At 33.1% G+C, this 16,364-nt stretch overlaps 1 protein-coding gene across 3 annotated transcripts in view; it reads left to right on the forward strand.

The window, feature by feature from the left end:
- Gasp (Chitin binding Peritrophin-A domain-containing protein Gasp) overlaps positions 1–16,364 on the forward strand; it is a 37,014-nt gene that overhangs the window by 6,282 nt on the left and 14,368 nt on the right. The window lies entirely within an intron of this gene.

The raw sequence follows: 16,364 nt of genomic DNA on the forward strand, positions 1-16,364 counted from the left end.
GTAGAAAGCTATTTAAATTAAGAAATCGTAGACAGTGTTCTAGAAGAATTATGTTAATAGGAGTCGATGTGATGATTTTACATAATCTAACCAAAAATACGTTTGGTCAGCCATAACCCTTCGGTGAATTGTAATACTAGCATGTTTAGTTTAAGAGGTTCCATATATTTGCAATAATAATAAAATTCGCTAAAACCGCTAGGTAGAAAGCTATTTAAATTAAGAAATCGTAGACAGTGTTCTAGAAGAATTATGTTAATAGGAGTCGATGTGATGATTTTACATAATCTAACCAAAAATACGTTTGGTCAGCCATAACCCTTCGGTGAATTGTAATACTAGCATGTTTAGTTTAAGAGGTTCCATATATTTGCAATAATAATAAAATTCGCTAAAACCGCTGATCTCATTGGGAAGATAATTTTACCATCGCATAGTTTAGCGGAATGTATGCGCCCTGGAGCAGTCTTTTTTGCTCGGGGATTCTCCTGTACACAGAGGAGAAAACTGAATATTAGAAGTAAGTGGTGTGTGTGATCGATCAACTTCCTGATTAGACAAAAGTAGTTTTTTAGTCGGTTACTGCGTGTGCGGCGTGTCTGTCTGCTGCTTGGCCGATCGTGCGCACGTGATCTTCTAGTTTTGTGATTGCGTCATATGATCCCAAATACTTTTAGCGAAGCGATATTATAAAGTCATGGCGGGCTGTTTTACTTTTCGTTTTCTTTTTCTTCCTGGGTTGCACAAGAACACTCCAAAGCAATTCCATTGAGAGAAAGTCAAAAATTCTACTTCTTTTAGAACAGCCTTTGCTCTTTCCCCTCCACCGCCACGCTGATGATAACGATGAATACTACGTAGGCGACCATTGGTATTCCTCTAATAACATGTTGCCACCACACCTAAAAAGTAAAACATAACATTCAACAGCATTCCCGTGCACTAATACACAAGACATTCACAGACACCCATCAACACCCGAGAAAGAATGTAAATCTAAGTAAAATATTTATATATATTATTCTTTTCTCGTTTATCACTAAAGATAAAAAGATACTATGTAAAGCGAAGAAACTCATTTGAAAATTTGACGATAAGCGTATTCTCAACTTCTACGTATGGTTTAAACTTAAAAGAACTATCTACATCTTTCTAGATAACGGTAACATCTACCAAGAAAAAAAGAAAGAAAAGAAAAGAAAAACTACCGTTACGATAAAAGCGACATTAACTTTTCACTTTCGCCCGCTGACCTCCTTTGTCTCTCGAGATACTCCAAGTCCTTTGCTTATTACCGCCTGTTTATGTTTTCAAATTTCTCATAGTGTAATCGACGGGCAAAAAGATATTATATCAGGACATTTATTATTGATAATTGTTTCATTAAAGCAGACAATTTGTAGTAAGAAGAGGTCAAAATCAAGACATCAGGTAACGTATTGTATCATAACAATGTGAAGAGCAGAATTGAATACAACGATCTCAGTGAACTAACACAAATCGCTTGAAAAAAAAAAAGCAATGATCTTCGTAATAGCCATAGTTCTAAGATCGGTTTTCGGTTAAAGCACATATAGAACTTATCTCACGTTGAAGTGTAGGTCCTGTCTTTATAACTTGTGTAACAATCGTTATCACCATAATCATTATAGGCATTCACCATTATTATCAGGAGCGTAAATAAGGGCCCCGCAGACCCCGCATTGCGGGGTGTGTGCCAAGCCATCAGGGGTCCCCCAACTCGTGAAGTGGGACGTAGAGTAGGGCTCCACTCCACGCTGTCTGTGGTTGGCCCAAAAGCCTTTAGTTACGCCACTGATTATTGGCAAGTTACTTGCAGCAACTAAGAAGCTTTCATGCTCCACGGTCTTCAGCTAATATCTTCGTCTTCATGTACGATTTTTCTCTTTTGATACCGTCCATCAACTGTAGCCTTCTTCGCCCCTCTCTTTCTTTCCTGACACCATACCTTCTAGCATCCCTTATGACATAGGTTCTTCTCAGTGAATGTCCCAACCAATTTCTCCTCCTCTTTTCAATTACATCTAATTTTTTCTTTTGTTCTTCGTCATTTTCTTCTTCGCAAACACCTTTCAATTCGTTTACCATCTGACTCAGCTAAGTCTCTGCATTCTTCTTCACACCCATATTTTGAAAGCTTACAGTCTTTTTAATCGTTTTTGCTTAATGTCTATGTTTCTGGCCCATACTATACAATACTCCACATGAAGCATTTTATTAATTCTTTTCTAAACTCTTTATTCAAGGACTCCCAAAATATACTTTTCTTCATTCTAAATGCTTCTTTCGCCATTTTTATTATTGCTTTTATTTCACGTTCGCACTTCATATAATCACTAACAATACTACCGGTATCAAAAACTAGTCACTTGTTCCATTTTCTCCTTTCCTACTTCTGTATTTAACACGGACCGCTTCCTTCCAATCACCTTGGCTTATGTCTTTCTCCAGAGTAACATTTATTTTCATCCTATATTATAGCCCTTCCTCAAGTTTTCTAAAAATGTTATTGATTCTTTTTTAGACTCCGCAATAAGCGCCCTATTATTTGCAAACGATATAGACCTAATCATTCTACCCCCTAACGAAATACCATCTTCATTATGTAGGATCTATTAAATAGTGTTGGCAAAAGATAACATTCCTGTCGAAGTCTTCATCTCCTTCCAACTGCACTTTCCTCTGTCATTTCTTCTCCTATTTTAACACTTACTTGTTGGTTCATATATAAGTTTCTTGTGAATCTTCCCATTCCAATCCAACCTTCTTCAGAACTCCCAACAACAATTTCCAGTTTGCGCGATCAAAAGTCTTCTCTAGATCATTATATAGAGCATACACCTCCTTCCCGTTCTTTTATAAATCTTTTACCGAATATCCTTAATAATCGAATTGTATTTCTTGTGCCCTTACCTCTTCTAAACCTTAACTGTTCCTCCTCAACTTCTTCATTTGTTCTTTCATACAACCTTCTGTTCAATATTCGAAATATAAAGGACTATAACTTCTATCAATCATTCAAGAGCTCCCTCGTGGCTATACAGTTACCATAGGCAACTTCGGAGTGTGAGCCCAGAGTTCAATTCCTTGTGGGAATTCATGTGGTTCGAATCCCACGTTACACTGTAGATCCACTTCTCATGTAAACTTGTTGCTGAATAAGACATAAAATTCGGAAAGAAGTTCAAAACCTGAATAAATCGAATACGAAAACAAAATATAGTCTATTTCTTTATAATAATATATTTAATCAATTCCCTCTGCAAATGACCTACTTCTTTTTAATATATTAATCTAGATTCAGTATAACAAGGAAAGCTAATCCGCAGTTCCAAATTTTCGAAGTAACGGAAAAGAATGCAGCAAACATTATATCATATTTTGTAACAGTACAACACGTGTATTTTGTAAGTAATATCAAAGAACACTATTAGGTTTTCGGAAGTTTACACTAATTATAGATTACGTTTCTCTAGTTAATTATAACTTCTCCGTCACAAAATACAAAAGTATTAGTCATCCATAAAATATATGACACTCACTTCTTTGTCTGGTAGGTTTGTAACTGCTATAAAGATAATTTGAACGTACTTTATTTTCCCGATATTATTATACTAAAACCTTTAAGTTTTTACGACGAAGTTGATATGTCTTTAACAAGACTTACATTAAATTATCCTTGAATGCACATAGGGCTACTTTTGACGTAGTACATTGATTACTTAAAATATCTGAACTTTGATATGAATAGTACTGAGGGAGGAAAGAGAAATAATTATTAAGTTGTTTTTGTAACTTGAAAAAGTTATCTTTATAAGACAAACTAAAGTGTCTTTTTTTAAAACATAACGCAGCATCCTTTAAAGCAGGGGTCTTCAACATATGGCCTACGGAGCTCTTTCTCGTGGCCCAAGAACTTCTGAAATCGAGAACTTTAACATAAATCTCCGATTTTTAGAAAGTTCTAAGTATCCGATTGTAGCGTAGTAGCTTTAGTAGCCTACGAGTGTCGTTTAACTGTTAATTTGACACACACACTATCTGACAAATTGAAGACCCCTGCTCCACTGAAAGGAAAAATTGTAATGTCATCTTCATGCTTTAATACATAGCGACAGTAAATTGTCCTTCCATTTCAATGGAAATATATATTAGTTTGGAACAAATTAGCGCGTTTCAATTTTGTTTCTACAAACCACAGAGAATTATGAACAATTCAATAAATTAATTCCAGGTAAATTTATGTATTGTTGACAAAATGCCGTATGCAAGACCTATATTCTTTTAGTGAAAACTGTGCAAGTGAAAGTGTGCACTGCCGCAATTATAGGAACGAATTTAAAAGATCTTGTTTCCTTACAGTACGAAATTCACTATGATTTTTAAAAATACTTTATGTTATGTTTACTTCAGTTATTATTTTCAATCGAAGTATTTAATTATTAATAAAGGTTGGCTCGTCTATGCTATGTTATGTACAAAATTACAATGGAATATTTACAATTTGCAAAAATTCCTTGCTGGTTATCATAGAGAATAATACTAATGATAATAGATATTATCATTATTATTCTTTCCGTTATGTGCGTTCCCCACATAGAATTCCCTCAAGTGAATAATAGATTCGTATTCTTCGAAGTAAGAGACCTTCATATAACTAATGTTATGTCTTTATGTCAAAGATTCGAAACGATCATATAACATTAATAAATTTCTCCCTTTTCTATTCGGGACGGAATTTCTAGAATTCGTGTAGCAAGATGTGCCGATATAAGTAGAAATACCTTATATTAGGGAACTTCCTCCAAAAAATTCGAGGTTATGAAAAACTTTGAGGATTTAGTGATCCGTTATTATACGAAAGATCATTGCGAGCTACGAAGTAAATTTTCTCAAAGGAGTAGCGTCGATGGAAACTGTGGAAGCGCCACTTTCCCTGTGTAAAAAGAATAATACATTAACATATCTTATTAAAATAAATAATTCAATAGTCTTTTAAGAATAACACATAATATTCAGAACATTAAAAACAACAGCTTTTCCTAAATAGAAAACTATGCTACGCAACAGAATCTTCAATGCATAAAGCTCAACATATAAAAGTTCCTTATATGCAGTTATCTGTTTCTTCGATACATTGAACCTAATATTGCATGCGAAGCCTGATATTGATAGGACTTATAGTTGAGATACATTGTGAGTAACTACAACAACACCAATTGTTATTTTGTTAGATATTATTATTATTAAAGATTTGAAAATTTAATGCTGCTTCTGAAATCGAGAAGGCCCAGACAAAAATAGGTATGACCAACGAGCAGGAAGCACAGAGCCGTGAAGTATGCAGAGCTTATGAAGGGGGATGTCAGGCAAAGAAGGTTAGATTCCTCTGCTCTAGACTGGTTTGCTAATTCTTTCTTAAAGTAAGTGCGCATTTCTTGTTGAAATATTGGGTAAACAAGGAAATTATTGAATCATGATCAGAAATTAAAACTGTGGACGGTGAAGTAAGTAGAATTTCGTCAAAGACTAAAGTTAAACGCTCAATCGTGATTTATGTACAGTACATAAAAATATATCTTAATGTAGTAAATGTTTTTTTTTTTTAATAATATTTTGCTCATATGAAATAGGGGTTTAAACTCCTTACATATAAGACTACATCTAAGCATTATACATTATTATACAAGCATCAGATTCTTCTAGTTTGAAGAAGAAACATAACAATAACGTTCAATTTCTTCTTCCTACGAGTAGATACACCGTTTTCGGCAGCCATTAGTTAGACAAAAAATAAACTATAGAAATAGAAATGACGTAATGAAATCTCTAGAAATATAAATAAAATTGTATCTAATTTAGAAACGAGAAGATTAATATGAAGAATGTAGATTTTATGGCCATTGAGTTTAATTACTAAATACTAGGTGTGAGTAATTTTGTGCACGAAAGAATTTAAGATATTTTATGAAACGCAAGAAGAATAGTAATAATTATAATGATGTAGTCACGCCATGCATAGTTCTTAGCATTTTACAAGTTGAGAAAGTAGAGAAAGACGCAATAATAAAACGAACCTAGGTGGCAGAAGAAAGCAAATAACAAAATAAAAAAATTCGTCTGACAATTATATTAGATTAATTTAAGTCTGAAAGATATGTGTGTCAGAATTCAAGACTCACGTAAAACTGAATTACTGTAGTAGATATAGTCAAGATTTCTTTGGAGTAAGAATATCTTTATAGAAAATGTCATTACATTTCTTTCCTGAGAGCTGTATTGCCATCAAATTGGAAAGACTGGGAAAATTAAGAGAAAAAAGTCATATATAGCAAGGATAATACCAAAGTATTATCACCTTGTACATCAGTTTTGTGTATACCGTCCTTGCTGTCACTTTAGTGATATATGTTGAAGAAACAGTGTTGTTAACTTTCATTGCTTCATGTACGTTAAGAAATATATATATATATATATATATATATATATATATATATATATATATATATATATATATAAATATATACACTATATTTAAGTAATACGGTCAACAATGCTATAGTAAACAGAAGGCGAAATGGTGTGACAACATGACTGAGACATTGCACTGTTAAGCTTAATAGGAAAGCACTGTTTTCTACTACAAGGTTTGTCATGCTATATAGAATTCACACAAATTCAGAATCATCATCTAAACCTTAAGCATAATTTTCAAACCTGTAACGATACATATACTTTACTTGTCGGTAACAATTTTCGGAATTAATTTAATTTGCATTATAATTGATAACTTTTTCGTAGCGTTTTCGGTAGTAATGGACAGGGTAAATAATACTTATTGATTTTACTCTTATGTGGGTGTCAAATAATGGAAAACAAATAAAGATTGAATATAATGAATATGTATAATAATGGAAAACAAAGTACAGATTGCATAAGACAGCAGTTGCTTTTGAATTTACTTGTATGGAGTTTTTTTCCTATTAAATACTAAATACATAATGCCTTCAAGAGACCGGAAATTGCCATTGTGCAGCCACGATATCAACTTTGATTTTTATAACGAAAGCTCAGAAACATAATTTCACAAGTGTACCTTTACATAGAGTAGCCAAATGCTGCCCGAATCCACTTCGTTTTTAATTGTTTTTAATAGTTAATTATACGGCCTTCACTAATTTGGTATGTGATTGATATATATTATTGAAATGAAATGAAAAAATGAAATCTTTGAGTTTTACTACCCGCGGTTATGCAGTGTAGGCTCAAAAAGACGGTGATGATGAGAAATGAATGAAATAGTGGGGGAAAAGTGGAAGGAAACGGAAGAACCCCGAGGAAACCCATAAATATGGTGTTTGTCCACCACAAAGTTCACTTGGCACGAGCTCAGATAGAACCAGGGGCCGCATGCACCGGCGGTCAACGCTCTATCACTGAACCACCGTGGCCCTATATGTATTATTGAGAACCTATAAGGCACCTACAGGGAACTTCAGATTTTCGTTGGGAGACTTTATCACAACTATATGCACAATCAAAAGAGAACTCTAGTATCATGAAGAAAAAACGATGGTTTGCTGTTTTCGTCGAGAAAATAAGAACTCTAGTATCATGAAGAAAAAAACAATTCTTTGCTGTTTTCGTCGAGAAAATAAGACTTCGGTACTAAATTATGACCATGATGCATCACAGTTTGCGATCCACCAATTTTGCGTTTGCATAGCATTTCCATGATTTTGTATAGCAAAGTGCAACGCGATATGTCTCAAATAGAATGTTAAAATTAAAATGAGAGATGATCTCTTGTTATTTTCTATCTTACATCTGTGAAAATATTTTTTATAATTGAGATGAATGCTAAAGTTAGAGCTAGAGCTGGAGAGTAGTAAGGATGTTATTTCAGCGAAATGAATTAAGAAAATTGAAATACACCTAATCCATAACCTTAAATACAATTCCCATGAAGTTATGTACATTATATAGTATATTTAATGTTTATTTCTAATACTCATGAATAATGATCATGAAAGAAATGGCTATATTTTTCACATCAAAACTAATTCTCTGCACTCGGAAATTCAGGACGATTTTGTTTCGTATGCTTTGTAGTTGGAAACACTTAAATTATGAGCAATGCTTGGGAATAGAACGGAAACTGAAGGAAAGTGGAAGTAAGCAAGTGAGTGCGATTTCTTACTAGAGAAAGTTCTCTATCGAAGTGGATAGTCAATGAGTATAACACACATTCACACTCACACACACACATACTCAACACCCTTCTTTCGTTGTGTGTTTCGATTTCAATGTGTCTCACAGGTAGGCGATGTCACGGCCGAGATTCTGTGCTCTGTACTCCTTGATCAACGAACGATGAAGGCTAGCGGAGGCCTTCGTGCAAAAAATGAACAAAGCTTTTTTTTTCAATTTCAGAAAAGAAAATATTACAAGGAATTCTTTTCAATTGAGGGGAAACCATGTCAAATGGAAAAAGGAGAAATAATTTGAAGAATGCATTTTCTTCTGCTTTTTCATCTTTTTTAAAAAAGAAAATAATTTCATGCATCATGTATAGCCATATCGCTGAATCTTAATTTTATTCTTTGTAAATTTCTTTTACGTTTTACCTTGTTTTCCCTAGTAATGACAGTAATTATTTTATTGTATTAAAACGCAGGAAATTGTGTTCGATAAATTTAACTTATCTTAATTCGGAAGATTTTCTAGCGACTGGAAACAATCCTTTGAAGAGGTCTTTCACTTGGAAACACACTTTGTAGAAACACCTTGTTCTAGATCATATTACATATGTGGATCATATTGCTGTAACTTATTTCAATTATTATTTTTTTTTTACTAGTAACATTGATTCAGTTGAAAACAGTTTCAATATTCTCCTCCTTCGTTGAAAGTGTGACATAGTTAAAACAGAGAATATACGTTCTAATACAGCTACTCATTATACATTAGTCATTACAGTAAGGTTACCCATTTCTTTTATGATATTTAATCCGAGGACGCTTTTCAACTTGAGTAGGAATAATAGTTTGATAGGAGATTTACATCGTATTCTTAAAATAATACTAAGATTTTGTTCAAGAGCATATTTGTGAATCCAGGGAGTGATCTCATGAGACATCCTGGTAACCTTCATTACACTAAAAAAATAGATTTTCCGTCTTATGGCATAGTTCTTTTTGACTGAATTATTAATATAATAGTTACAATCTGTTATAAGTTATGAATGGAAAGTGAAATGAAATTTCAATTTAACATTTCGTGGTTCTGCCTCTAGACTAAAGGAGAGTGATAATTAATGAAAGTAAATGATTAAGAATTGAAAGGAAGAATGTGAAAAACAGAATGTTGTGAGAAATGGCATATACTGTGAGAACCGATCTTGCGATGACGATCTGTCTATACGCTAATTCCACCAAATTCAAACTTCCCTTGTAGTGCGGAGTTTACGCTAATAGTAGATCCTACGCGTCATTACCTCTGCTGAATAATGATATAAACCACAGAAACTAGTAAAAATTCAAGAATGTTTGTTAAGAGTACTACTGCCTGAATAATACTCATCAGGCTGACTGATAAAGCTTTCTTGATTTTTAAATACTTGCTGCTTTCTTAACGTGTGTCCAAACTAAAAAGAAGAAAATAATAAAGAAAGGCAAGCTTGTAAATAGATTTTTAGATCTTTAAGTAATAAAATTCTATTCTGAAGTTCAATAAAAGAAATAAATGTTTTATATTTCATAATCTTATCATATGTAACTAGAAATCGTGGGGGCAGTCAAAAATTAATAAAATTCATTCAGTGAAACGCATAGATATCCGCCGAACGATTTAATTTGTACCTACATTATGACCAAAAATATTATAGATCGTGATAATGTTTTCAAAATCTTTGAATGATTGTGCGATTTTATTGTTTGTCCTTCTGTTTCACGTGTAAATAAATATTAAAAGTTCTATTGCTTAATATTATTTTAAACTTATTTAAATGGTCTTAAATTGTTTTCACGGATTTTGTATAGTAGGAAAACATGAATACGTATTGCCAGTAGACGCTATAAAAATTCCACAGTTACTTACCCATGTACCGGTGCATGTGGAATATTGCAGGCAGATATACATTAATTTTCTGTGATCAATAGGTAAATTACATTTATTTAACACAATTATATTCAATCTACTTACAAATCATATTACTTCAAAGCTGGATGAAATTCAAAATAGCTTTTTTTTTTTTAATTTCATATCTGTCTGTTACATGAGATGTACCAATGTAATAAACGTGATGTACTCTTCTTCCAGTATCGGGGCCGCGGTGGCTCAGTGGTAGAGCGTTCACCTCTGGTGCTTGGGGTCCCGGGTTCGATCCCAGCCTCCGCCAAGTGAACTTTGTGGTGGACAAACACCGTGTGCGTAGGTTTTCTCGGGGCTCTCCCGTTTCCTCCCACTTTCTTCATTCCACCATTTCATTCATTACTCATCATCACCGTCTCCTTTAGCCTAACCGGCATAACCGTGGGACGTAAAACTCAAAGATTTCATTTTCTTCTACCAGTATAGGCATATCTGTAGCAATCAGTTGTTTCGTTAGGCATTAAGGTTACCACTATAATGATCCAGGATATATTCAGCAATTCTTTTCAATTATTATTTTTCTGTAGAAATACATTTTAATTGAATATTTTCTTTATTATATTAGGATTAAAACAGTTATATTTCTTGCGTTCACTTGTGGCTATACGAAAAGTGTACGCGTCTTTTGCGCGGAGACCCACTTCAAATTTCCGGTGGAAGTTCATGTAGTTCGGATTCCACGTTAAGCTGTAGGTCTGCGTCTCGTATAGCCTTGCTGCTAAAAGGGACGCTAAACTCTAATCAACAACAACAATAATATTTATTTTTGTAAATATTATTTGGCAGGATTACATTGTTTATCCTCTTGTATTGTTTGGTCTGTTTATTCTCTTATAGTCTTGTCACCATTTCATCACCTAAATGGACGATCCGTAAAGTTTTCTTTAGCAAGTATTCAGTAGTTTTTCAATATCTTCTAAACTACACAAAATTAAATTTCTTATATATTTTAAACACTAAATCTATCGTTCTTTGTGAGTTTCTACGCTATATTAAAAAAAAAAGCTGTCTACAGTGTGTTTCACTAGTTTGTGCTAGGCGTGGCTAGGGTCGAAGCACGATATCTGGGTCACTTCTTCTCATTTCGTTTTCAGCAGCTGAACAGATATAAAGTAGGCGAAACCCAAACCACACGATACCCCTCTTTCCCTTCGTTCCTCTCAGAGAACAAGAATTCAGAAGGCTTTTCCTTTCTTGTCCTTTTGCTTCACTTCTCGCGTTGCTTACCACTCTGTCCCACTCAGGAGCCAGCAGCTAGGAGTACAGAGAAAGTTACGCATTCAAAAATTGCTTCATTCAGGAATTACAGTATCACATACGTGGGAGATTTTAAGATAAAATATAAATAAACAATAATTTTATTTGCCCGTTTTACTTAAACCACAAAGGCCGCAATTGGCAAGGCAAGTAAAACAACTTGCAGCTCTTAATTGAACAAAATATTAAAACAAGTCCAATTCCATAGTTTTCCTTTAAATGTTTTTTAATAAACAATATTAATTTGACCATAGTTATACATCTAGTTGGTAGGGCTAATTTTCAAGCATTATTACTTAAGAACATGTGTAAATATAGAAACTACGTGTGTATCGCCTGAATACTTCCACATTCCAAACCACCGCATGATCTCTTGAAACCTAAACAGCAAAACGTAAACTTCCTGCTGGGACGTTTTTTCTAGTTGTTGATTTAACCTGTTTTGGTTTTATATTGAACAAGGAAAAAAAGTAATACATATAGACGTATGTATGTTAGGAGCATCCAGTTTGTGGTATTGGAGATATATAAGAAATAAAACAACGGAAGAGGAAGTGGTCAGGCAAGCCAAACGAAAAACAGATATACCAACATACATATATACATACAGAGAAGCAGTAAATAAATACCACGTATTTAATAGATTCCTACAAAAGCAATCACTTTCACTTTTGTTCAGTACACAGCTACCGTATTTGTTATGCGTCAGTCCTCACGAATGGAATTTCCTTATTAGCAGTTGGATTTTGTAATTCATTACAAAGAACAAATGCACGCCGTACATCAATTGGATCAATTCCATATTTTCTCCTTCATATATATATTTTAGAAACTCTTTAGTGGACACAGGATAAAACTAGATAAAGGTTGATTGAAGGGAAAGAAAAGTAAAACATTAAATTCATGGATGTCAAGGTGGACTAGTTAACTGATCTGGTTACTGGACGGAGGTGTTAGTTTCAAGCTGATTCCTTTTCATCAAGTCATTTGCATATATAGTGGCTTGACTAGATTATTCTTGTTAATTATATAACAGAGCGTGAAAACAACGTGAGAGCAACGTGTGCTCTTTGCAAACTCTTCGGATATTTTTCGTTTAATTTTTGTGAACTTGTAGAGCAGAATGAAGACCTACTTGTTGCAAGGCGTGTATAATCAATGCATTTTTGTTTCAACAAATGTACGCAATATATAAAGTATATAAGTGTAATTCGTTTTAGATGTAACACTAATCAGAAACTTATGAGATAATTTTATACTTTCACAACAATCTTTTGTAATATTTTCCATGAACAGAAGCTTTGCTTTGTATATAATTAAATACGGAGTTGTTGTTTGCTGAGCAAAACAATATATTTTTACATCAAAAACTAAATACTTGTGACAGTTTCGCCAACTAACTCTGGCTTCATCAGACACTATGAGATAGGAGTAATATACGTCTCAGCAGTTGTATGTATATGAGATTGTACATTACTCCTGTATCTTATAGTGTCTGATGAAGCTTAGAGTTAGTTGGCGAAGCTGTCACAAGTATTTAGTTTTTGATGTAAAAATATATTGTTTTGCTCAGGAAATAACAACTTTGTATTTAACAATCTTTTATTTCAAGTCTATTTATTCCTTTTAAATTTTTCACAATTACAGACGGCGCTGAATAATTTATTTCTTTTACAGCATATTCATCCAAGGAAATAGAAACTAAAACTCAGAATTTGTTTGATACTTTTGATTCTCAAATCTAATAACTTTTCGATAGGTAAATGACTCGACTCTCAAATGAGGGCTCTGAGTTTAATGCCAGATAAATTCTATCTCCACTAACCTATAGTTGCTGATTGACTTACAATTAACTTTCCATAACTTTAAACTTTAATGCATGAAACTCCAAGAATTAATTTTATTTACTATGAAAATATCTATGCAGTTTCAATTGATAGTGTTAAATGGAATTGCAATGTAGTTGTTGGTTGAATTATTGACAGATAACCACATAATATTCATTCATAAAGGTATAACTTGTATGTCTATGTGTATATTTTCAGCATGTTTAATGCATAATCGTTGCACCAACTTATTCACAAAAACATTGGCGGAAGTTTTAGCAAAGATTGATAACGTTTTTCCTCAATATTATGCTAAATTGAACAATGAAAATTTATATTCCTTTCATTATTTCTTGAAGAAGTTTTTGTCATTTTGTTATTTTAGTTTCTTTATAATTTTATAATTTTTTCTAATGATAGAAATATGAACATGTATGTACGTGTATTCTCTCTAGTTCTCATACCACTTTCTAATCGGAACCGTTGACCTAAAAAAAGAAAGATGTATATTCTTTTGTGAGATGAAGGTGACAAATAATAGTAGAAAAACTTTCATATTTTGTTCTGACTTTCTCAGTTTTATCCACGTTTAGTGTACTGTATTTTTTTGTATACAAAAAATAGATAGTTTTATGTAATATAAAAAGGTACGTTTCATGTCTTCACTATTCTCTCTCATATATATATGCACGTATGGTGAGCAATAGAAACCAGAATGTTGTCAAAGTTTCTCCGATTTTCCCTCTGTTTTGAAAGTCATTCTGTACAAATTAACATACTTATATATTCGTCAACTTAAATCAAATTGATTTGAGAACATATTGCGTTTTGACAACGATAAACTAGATTTAAAAACATAATATTCTAAATGTTGTTTGATACATTTATTATCTTTATCAATACCTTTTCAATACAATTATTCAATTATGAAAACAACATAAATTTTAATTTATTTCTAGTAGTTAATTTATTTTTTTAATATATGCTTACAATTTTGACTGGCCTTATTTTAATAGTTGAAGAGCATTTTCAACAGAGCTCAAATATGCAACAACACGTATATGACAAATTTCACACGGACGAATCACGATACCTATTTTTTTTGTATATGCTTGACAAAAACTCTATCAACTGACCTATGCTTATCTATTTCTTTCGCATATATTCTATTGTACAAATACTTTTTTTAATTAGTATATATTTCTTCTTTTACCCTATATATTTTTCAAAAAGTGTTTGATAAACGAACTTATATAATTTTCTTTTTGTATAATTTTATATAATTTTCTTATATACGCTTTAATCCGTCTTCTTCTTTCTTATTTATATTAGCATGATCCTGCGTTCTATAAAGTACAAGAAAAATTATATTCAAAAATGTTGTTGGAATCGATTTATATATGAATAATAATTTCAAGTTGCGTACCATTTTAATCTCAAATAAAATCATAACATGAAATTTCACTCCAGAGTTAGTGATTGTCGTTCTCTAGAAATGAATTGTAGAAATAGTCGGAAAATTATCTTCTATTTTAGTTCTTCAAAATACTTCAATTTATATATTTATATCGTTAATTTCAATTGTTTCATGTTTCAAGTACGATATGGAATAGAATTTCACATCATAGTACTTCGAAGTGATCAAATAGAAGTGGCTTCGCATAGCGTAGTCGCTAACGCTTTCGGTGGAGTGGTCCCGGGTTCGATTCCCGGTAGGGGCACTCGGGGTGGAAAAAGTATAAAACGCTTTTTCAGTCCAGCCAATCTGAATGAATTTTCCTCATTCACACCAGCAAATGCCGGGGTGGTACCTAAATTACAGGTCCCAAGCGGATTCCTTCCTTTCCCTTCCCCGGATAGTATGCTCCCGACAGACATCATACCTCAAACATGACGGGCTAAATGGCCATAGATGCTGAAAGCCCAGAAATCTAAATCCTAATCCTAATCCTGATCAAATAGAACTAATATACATAACCGTTCTTTACGTTGGAACCTACTAAAAAAATCAATATTTTTGTTGATAGTTATCGTTTCCTAACTGTCTTACGCGTGAGTACGGTAACAAATTGCTAATATGAAGAATACGATCAATATGTTTTCCTTGGTCGGTAATTTTCTTGTGTGTGTTTTTCAATGGGAGAGAGAACATTTATTTGAGGAAAGAGGTCTGGGTTTTCATGGAATACGTAAGCTTTGAATGTTCATGAATCTTTTAATGAGACTTTTGTTATATAAAATATATCCTAATATACCGTATTAGACAATGAAGAATTAAGTTAGACATAAATAAGCACAAAAAGATTAAATGAAATCTGAGTTTTACGTCCGACGGTTATGCCGGCTATTCTAAAGGAGACGGTGATGATAGGAAATGAATGAAAATGGTGGAATGAAGAAAGTGGGACGAAACGGGAGAACCCCGAGGAAACCCACGCACACGGTGTTTGTCCACCACAAAGTTTACTTGGCGCGAGCTGGGACCTAAACAGGGACTCCATGCACCAGAGGTCAACGCTCTACCACTTTGCTTGAACTGCTTATTACTTAATTTTACTTCCTTTACTCGTTTACTTGACTTTTTTCCAATTACCTAGAACGACAGGGACGCGAACACAGAAATAACGAGAACAGTTAAAATCTAGAAAGGCTCTCCCACCGGGAATTGAACTCGGGACCTTGTACACCAAAGGAGCACGTGCTAGTCACTAGACCAGCGGGGAGGGCTACCACTTAGCCACTACCGCCTTCATAAATAAGCACAATACATGCAGGTTCTTACGAGAAAAGTCATGTTATACTAGGAATTCTTTCATACTTACACGTTAGAGAGAGAAAAAACTAAACAAATGTGCTGGGTTACCTCCTAGAAAAATATTTATTACTGATTCTTTATTCGTATATATAAAGGAGCTTACATGAGAGTTTGATAGGAATTTTTATAGATAAAGAAAAACATTGTTGATGAAAACTCTATTCTTAATATTAACATATTTGAATTATTATATCATCACTAATTATTATTAATGTCAACTGAGTCTTAAAGTACTTTATGAAAGCATTATTAGAAACAATTGCTTATTTTCTCTGTTAGAAGCTTGCATTTCT

The sequence above is a fragment of the Thermobia domestica genome, chromosome 7 (assembly GCF_964235325.1).
Source record: "Thermobia domestica chromosome 7, izTheDome1.hap1.1, whole genome shotgun sequence".
Lineage (NCBI taxonomy): Eukaryota > Metazoa > Arthropoda > Insecta > Zygentoma > Lepismatidae > Thermobia > Thermobia domestica.